The 7,606-nt window shown below is 38.9% G+C and overlaps 1 long non-coding RNA gene across 3 annotated transcripts; it reads right to left on the reverse strand.

Annotated features, from left to right (window-relative positions):
* Positions 1-5,159: 5,159 nt before the first annotated feature.
* On the reverse strand, positions 5,160-7,179 carry LOC117302905. 3 transcript variants are annotated; one of them, XR_004520471.1, is made up of 3 exons: positions 7,072-7,179; positions 5,931-6,023; positions 5,160-5,268 (listed from the first exon to the last, which is right to left on the reverse strand). It is a non-coding gene; the product is annotated as an uncharacterized LOC117302905 (long non-coding RNA). The 3 variants fall into 3 exon arrangements; XR_004520469.1 differs by having other exon boundaries at positions 7,053-7,179; XR_004520470.1 differs by lacking the exon at positions 7,072-7,179 and adding an exon at positions 6,886-6,983.
* Positions 7,180-7,606: the final 427 nt, after the last annotated feature.

Genomic DNA, 7,606 nt, shown 5'->3' on the forward strand with positions numbered 1-7,606 from the left:
AGTGTATCATATTTATTTATTTTTGTTTGTTCGTTTAATTTTTAAGGCAAGTAGAGTAAACAAAATTCCAGGAAAATGATTGAAGGTTTTGTTTCTTCGAGGAAATAATTAATATAAAACGAATGATTGTAACTTTTTACTACTTGATTTTGTTTGTTGTTATTTTGGGATTACTTAATATTGTTAGATAACATTTCACATTTGTAATACCAGTATATATTATGTTGCTGTCTAAATGTTGTAGATTGAAACTCACCCTAATTGATTGCAACTAGAGACACTAGTCACCATGTGGTCAAGTGGTTAGACTGCAGGATTTGCAATCACAAGAGGTTGTGGGTTCGAATCCCCAGCTAACCGCTGATTTCACATTGACTATAATTAAACTGTTGTCTAGTTACTGAATCATAATTTCTTGATTTGTGTATTTACAATCATAGACGTTAAACCAATGTTTGTATGAGAGAGATTGGCTGTTGCCAGCTTGGTGTTTATTATCCTTTGTGGGAGTTTGCCAAGTCCCCTTGATGGGAAGATCATTCAAACAAACTGCAGATGATTATGTTCCTAGTTTCAATCATTAAGAGTGAGTTTCTATCTGAAAAGATGGTGTTGCCATGTTGGTTCTCACATTCAAATCAGAGTTAGACCGTGTTCCAATTGGCTGCTGCAGCTATGGCTTTGGCTTGATCACTGCGGCTTGATCACTGCGGCTTGACCACTGCGTCATCATGCATTGAAGTTATAGGAAGTTCCTTAGTAGCAATGCCCTTAGCAACATTTGTAGCCATAGCTGACCAATTCGGATACGGCTTCACCATAGTGAGGCTCAAATGGGGGGAAAAAAGTTGGGTTTCATGTATTTAATTTATCACAAAATCGTAGTCTTAAATGCTATGGTATACAGGGAACTTGACCATGCTGGTTGCATGATAAAGGTAAATGGTCACTCTAATATAAGAATAATCAAAGAGTTAGTCTTACAATAATCTTTTTAAACACTTTAATGTGCCTTACACATAGAGGCTTTTGCCAAACTCCTTGTGCACGCACTTAAAACCAGAATAAGAATCTTTATATTAATCATACTCTATATATATTTTTTATAGATTTACATTCCAATTGCACTGGTTAAGTCTACATTACTTGTACATGCACCTGCTTGTTGTAGAAATGCATTGGCAAAACACTCAATGCTATACAGTTGTCAAGAAAGTTTTAAAAGCACTTTATGCATTATAAATATCTTTTACAATTACCAAAACTGTAGTAAAAATGTTGAAGGAGATCCAAAGACTGGGGGGGGGGGGGGGTAGACCTGCCTACCGTCAAACGATTTCAGCCTCTTGATCTTTGTACTGGTCAGTTATCTGCCAATTGTCAGAGTTCCAGGAATTAGCTTGTTTGGTCTGGGAGGGCCTGTACTAGTTTCATAACTGTTAAAAAACAATGTTGCACGCTCACCAACCATTGCATCCTATGTACACTTTGATCTAGTGGAGTTTTCTCTAAAAAGGCTACAACTTTTTTACAGGGAGAAATTAGCAGGTACATCATGACCATCATGAACACTGTTTACTGGTGTCCAATAAAGTCTTTTTCCTGGTATATTTTCTTGACTGTGCTTTATACCTTCTTGTGTTAAATATTATTAGCTCAATGGAAATAAACGCTTTGTATTCACAGCTCAGATTACTTTGTTTTTCTATTACTAGCCCAGTTTTGTACACTGTACGCATATTATCTGTTGCCCATTGATCTACTTCAATCAGTTATCGTGTATTTTAAGAAGTTAAAGACACATGGGCACTATTGGTAATTGTCAAAGACCAGTTTTCTCACTTGCTGTATCTCAACATGCATAAAATAACAAAACTGTGAAAATTTGAGCTCAATCGGTCGTCGGAAATTGCGAGATAATAATGAAAGAAAAAAATACCCTTGTCACACGAAGTTGTGTGTTTTCAGATGCGTGATTTCGAGACCTCAAATTCTAAATCCGAGGTCTTGTAAATCAAATTTGTAGAAATTTACTTCTTTCTCGAAAACTACGTTACTTCAGAGGGAGCCGTTTCTCACACTGTTTTTACTATCAACAGCTCCACATTACTCGTTACCAAGTAAGGTTTTATGCTAAAAATTATTTTGAGTAGTTACCAATAGCGTCCCCTGCCTTTAAACATTTTGGAGTAATATTTTTTTTGGAAACCACACAAATGGCCGTATACGGCCTTTTTTAACTGCATCTTTCTATTAACCATGATGCTAAATAGAACCTGACCTTTAAAGCCCGAAAAAACTTTTTCAAATTTGATCAAACCTCAGGTAATCATCAATCCTATTTTGCAAGACCCCCCAGAATAAAATAACAAAAATCACAAAAGTTGTGGTTGTCCCCTGGTATAGTTTGGTGCACCATTTACTCATTGAGGATTGATTGAACATACTCAAGTGGTTCTCAATGACTTCAATCAATAACATTAACACTTGGGCCAGATGTCCATTTCTCATCAACACAAAATGGATTCATTGACACTTCCTACATGTACATGTATGTAATGATGGAACACGCTAAATTATTACACACTTGACCCTGTCATCAGCCATAGATAAACGTTTTTGTGATCACCCGCACAAAGCAACACCAGTGGATTTGACCAAATTTCCTTGACCCGTCATTTAGTTTCAAAAGGTCTTTAAAGGCACTGGACACTTTTGGCAACTACTCAAAATAGTTGTTAGCAAAAAACACTTACTTGGTAATGAGCAATGGAGAGTTGTTGGTAGAATACAACATTGTGAGAAAAGGTTCCCTCTGAAGTAACGTAGTTTTTATGAGTAATTTCTCACTCAAAATTAAAAAGACTTAAGGCCTGAAGCATTTTTAGGCATCTGAAAGCACACAAATGCATGCAACATGGGTATTTCATTAAGCCCTTGCAACTTTGATGTCCAGTTGAGCCAAAATTTTCACAGTTGTGATATTTCATACAATTGTTTGGACACACGAAGTAAAAATATGGGTCTTTACATGTACCAAAGTTGTACAGTGCCTTAAAACATTGAAACAAATAAAATACCTCAACGCTTAAATAAGTGCGCCATGAGCACTTCTGTGGATTTGTGCGCTTTATAAGTTTTCATTATTATTATAGTTCAGCACATGTGACCTACTTTCAGTTATAAGCGTATAACAAATTACTCCATGACACAAGTCATACTATTACACCTGGTAATCAGTGCTGCATAGTGCAGACTAATCTGTTGACAATCACACTTGCACAACATGTTTAATCAATTAAATACCAATACAGAGTGTCAAATAACACTTGGTCATCATGGCCACACCCACTGAGCAGACCAGTGGGCACAATTTCACAGAGCTGCTTAAGCACAAAAAAAGCTTATCATAAATTAATTATGCATACTAGAATAAGGTTACCAACCAAAATATGATGCCACTTGAATGTACATTATATGACTGGTATCCTGCTCCTTTATGCTAAGTAGCAACATTGTGACTGAACACTATAAAGGTAATACACATAGGGGTTGCTTCTCCATGCCCAGGAGTAATATTATTAGCGTAGTGAACATTCTTCAGCTATATTTCCTGCTTAAGCAGCTCTTAGGCCCTGACGTGATATTTGGCCTTCAGCAATATGTGACAGTTCTCGGTGTCACAGCAAAAAAGTAGACAATTTTTCGTGTACAAAGGCTGACCTTCATGTAGGCTTTTACAAGACTGTTCATTTTCAGGCCATCTATCACCCAGGGGTATTGGGTGCCATGGCTTTTGGGGTAGTGATTGCAATAACTCACTGACAGGAACGTGTTTCTTATACAAACTAATTTTATTTTAAAACAAAAATTTTTAAAGTTTTCTTCGAGCTCACCATTTTTATGCATTTCATAACAAACGTTTGCAAACGCTTTTCAAATACCAACTCGACCGATCCAAGGCAACGTGGTCCTTTAATCTTGATCTTCTATTGATGACTTCTTCTTTTTGTCTCTTGAGCATGTGTGAGGTAAAGGGAGAAGTGTATAGGTTCTAACGTCATAATCTATCGGTCTCATCTATGAAGCGATCAATGAGTGGGTGTGTGACACCCTCTTAGTGATGAGGTAATCAGGGGGGCGTGACGACCAATAAGTGGGAGGGGGGATGAGGGCACTGCATGAAGTAAGGTTCATACTTCAAGCAAATTGCTAAAGCGAAGCGAATTTCCCTGTGCCACAATAAGAAAACAGTGCGTATAGAATTACGTCATGTAAATTCACTCTGCATTCGCCTACTCTGAAAGTATAAACCAGGTTTTACCATGTGATGCCTTATGCAAGAGGTCTACTGACCACCATGGAGAAAACGTGCATTCCATTTGCCCAGGTTTAACATTCAGGTAGGTATTACTTAGGACTGGATCCAGAGTCTTAGCGTAGCGTACTGATACATCCACCACAATAACTGCACCACTCTGTGGCCATTCTAAATCTGGTGATGTACCTGGAAAGTAGAAACAGAGTAATAAGCTGAACATACAAATATTGACAACCGAGAGCGTATTTGAGAGATATACAAAGTCAAAGACACTACATTTCCTATTATAATAATAAGAACAACATTTATATAGCGCTTCAAACATAGCGCTTCATATATACATTGTGTCTCTAAGCCTTATAGAAAAAACAAGGTATAAAAAAAAATTAAAAAACCAATCATGAGATAAAAAGGTGAGTTTTCACTCTTATTTTGAATGTGTTCACTGTCAGAGAAACGCAGATGATGATGGGGGAGATTGTTGGAGACGGCTGTTTTTACTGAGCGAGTCAGTATAGGTACAAGGAACAGGAGCTAATTGCAGCTATGCTGTGGCTGATGAGTGAAGATGTATAGAGGAAGTTTAAATATTTTAGTGAACCCAAGGTGGTATTCTTAATAATAATATCACCATCGCCCATAATTATATCACTATTATTATCACTTTTTTAAAATTCCTTAACCCATCTCAGCTCCTTAGGAGTATGCAGCATCCCCAAACGGGGAGACAGTTTGCCTATAAATCAATGAAATAAACAATCACTCGCAGGTGGCCCATGGAGGTAGGGTGGCCATTTACTCCTGGGCATGGAGAAGCAACCCCTATGTGTATTACCTTTATAGTGTTCAGTCACAATGTTGCTGTAGTATTTGATTCTCTCTATAGCATTCATTCTCATCTCAAGAACACAGGATTGATGGATGAACCAATTCAGACTGTTAGACGCCTGGAAAGAAATACAATAATTACAACAGTCAAGACGACGGATGAAATTATAGGGTTTTATAGCTGGGTGGAAATACTGTCTCAGCCTCACAGATTCAAATATATATACTATACACCTGGGTGAAAAGAAGCAACTATGGTTTCCCTTGCTCAAGGACCCAAGTTTTACGACAAAGGTTTGAACCCGCACTCTGATCAACCATCCGAACATCAATTCAATTCAATTCAATTCAATTCCATAAACATTTATTGATGAGTCCATGACAAAGAAAGCTTTAATAATAAAAATAATATCAAAGTCTTATATAGCACATGTATCTACCAAACAAGGTACTCAAGGCGCTGAGTATATACAAACTTTCAGAAAGATAGGTTATTGTAGTGATGATTTCTAAGACCCAATTATGTAGCACCTTATAAGGGTTTACAAGGTGCTATGGGGCCTACAGCAGCCACAGCCAGGAACACTTGGGCGAACTCCTTCTCTTTTTGATAGGGTTCTTTTATATGTCTAACACAACACTTGGGAAGGTAAAAAGAAATATGCTAAGCTTAGAAAAATCTTACTCAGCAAAAGAAAACAGGTATTACCATCCAGGTTTACGTAACTTTTGCAACTGCGCTCTCTTTCAAAGCTTAATAGAAGGCGAATAGCTAGCCTACCTGTAAGCACATATAGTTGACAGTCCATTAAGACTCTCTGAGAATTGTGCGTAGATTGGAGACTTTGTTATGCTGTCTAGCCTCTGTAACTCCCTTAAAAATAAAAAGAACATTGGTTGGTGTCAAATACACTCATTAGTGTCAAGCCTAAGAGGCATAGCATCAAAAATCAGTGTCAAGTACACAGTCAACCCTCCTACTGTCTAACCGTTTAATATTAACAATGGTTTTAAGTGATAAATGAACTACGTCAGCCTACAATTTGGTATCATGTGGTGAATACATACCTGTGTATGCATTCACCACAATTGCATGCAACCCTCCTACTGTCTGACCGTTCAAAATCATCCATGGCTTTAAGTGATAGATCCACTATTATGCCAGCTTGCAATATATTATGTGGTATGGTGAATGGATAACCAGTACATAGTCAACCCTCCTACTGTCTGACCATTTAATATCATACACTGTGGTTTTGAGTAAAAGGTACTGTGCCAGCCTGCAGTATGATATTATGTGGTGAATGCATACACAGTATACAGTCAACCCTCCTACCATCTGACTAATATCATCCACTGTGGTTGTGGATGCAGCACTATGGCAGCCTGCAAAATGATACATAGTGTATACTTTGCCTTTAATAGTGGAGTTGCTATCCATTCACTCTTAGTCAAAATTGTAACATTTTGTATCAACTTGCTCCAGTTCGTCATGTGAGAATGGGGGTGCTTCTTTAATCAGGATGTTCCAGCATCAAACAGAGCCTAAAAGCCCAAGCCAAGGTTTGGAAAAATTCCAAGGTCTAATTAATAGGCCGGCATTATTCTCATAATGCACTCTTGCCCTGAGCTACGCAAAACAATACAGGGTGCTGCGTTCGTTTAGCATCCTGGGTCTACCCCGCGGTGCTCACTCGGGTGAGCCCCTGACAAGTGCGACAAGAACGACCACTCACCGCTCTCGTATTGGCCGTTTACCTGGGACCAGTACTCCACAAGCAGGGCCGGGCACTGGGACTCACCTGGGTGAGCCCCTGGAATGACGTCAAAAGCTATTCGAACAAACCGGGGCAGACCGGGGATGACCCAGGGAAGCTAAACGAATGCACCCATTGAAAGATACCTTGTAAGGCTGCTGTCACCTTGTGTTTTAATTGACTTGCCGTCAATTTCAACAAACTTTTCCTAACAAAATACGTAGGACGCACTCGTCCTTACTCGAGATAGGATTAAAAATAATCGTTCGTATTAGAAAGGATGGGAGGCAAAAACTCCACCGCCTTAAACTGCATGTGTTCTAGTTTCCCTAATCTCATACGCGGCCAGCTGGTGGTAGAAAATTGGGCCAGAAACGCGGCTAGCTTCAGCTCGGCGATGGAGCGAGCGGATCGCGACAACCTCGTCCTCATGGTTTACTTTATTTTCACCCATAGAGAGCGGTCAACCTTGTTAACGTTCGACACACATTGGGGAATAGGTTGGAATTTCGAAAGTTGAATCAGCAGTGCACCCAGCCAGACAACATTTCAGAACTAGGTAGGAGGACGACTCTCGGTGATTAGGGTTTTGCCACGGTATTTCTTTGTAGCAGCGCCAAGGCATGCAGCTCTAGTTGTCCTGCAAAAAGCGAATTGTACTTTGCATCAAAAAGATTGGGTTCATTCTCAATTGCTCATT

Source organism: Asterias rubens, chromosome 2, assembly GCF_902459465.1.
Source record: "Asterias rubens chromosome 2, eAstRub1.3, whole genome shotgun sequence".
Taxonomy (NCBI): domain Eukaryota; kingdom Metazoa; phylum Echinodermata; class Asteroidea; order Forcipulatida; family Asteriidae; genus Asterias; species Asterias rubens.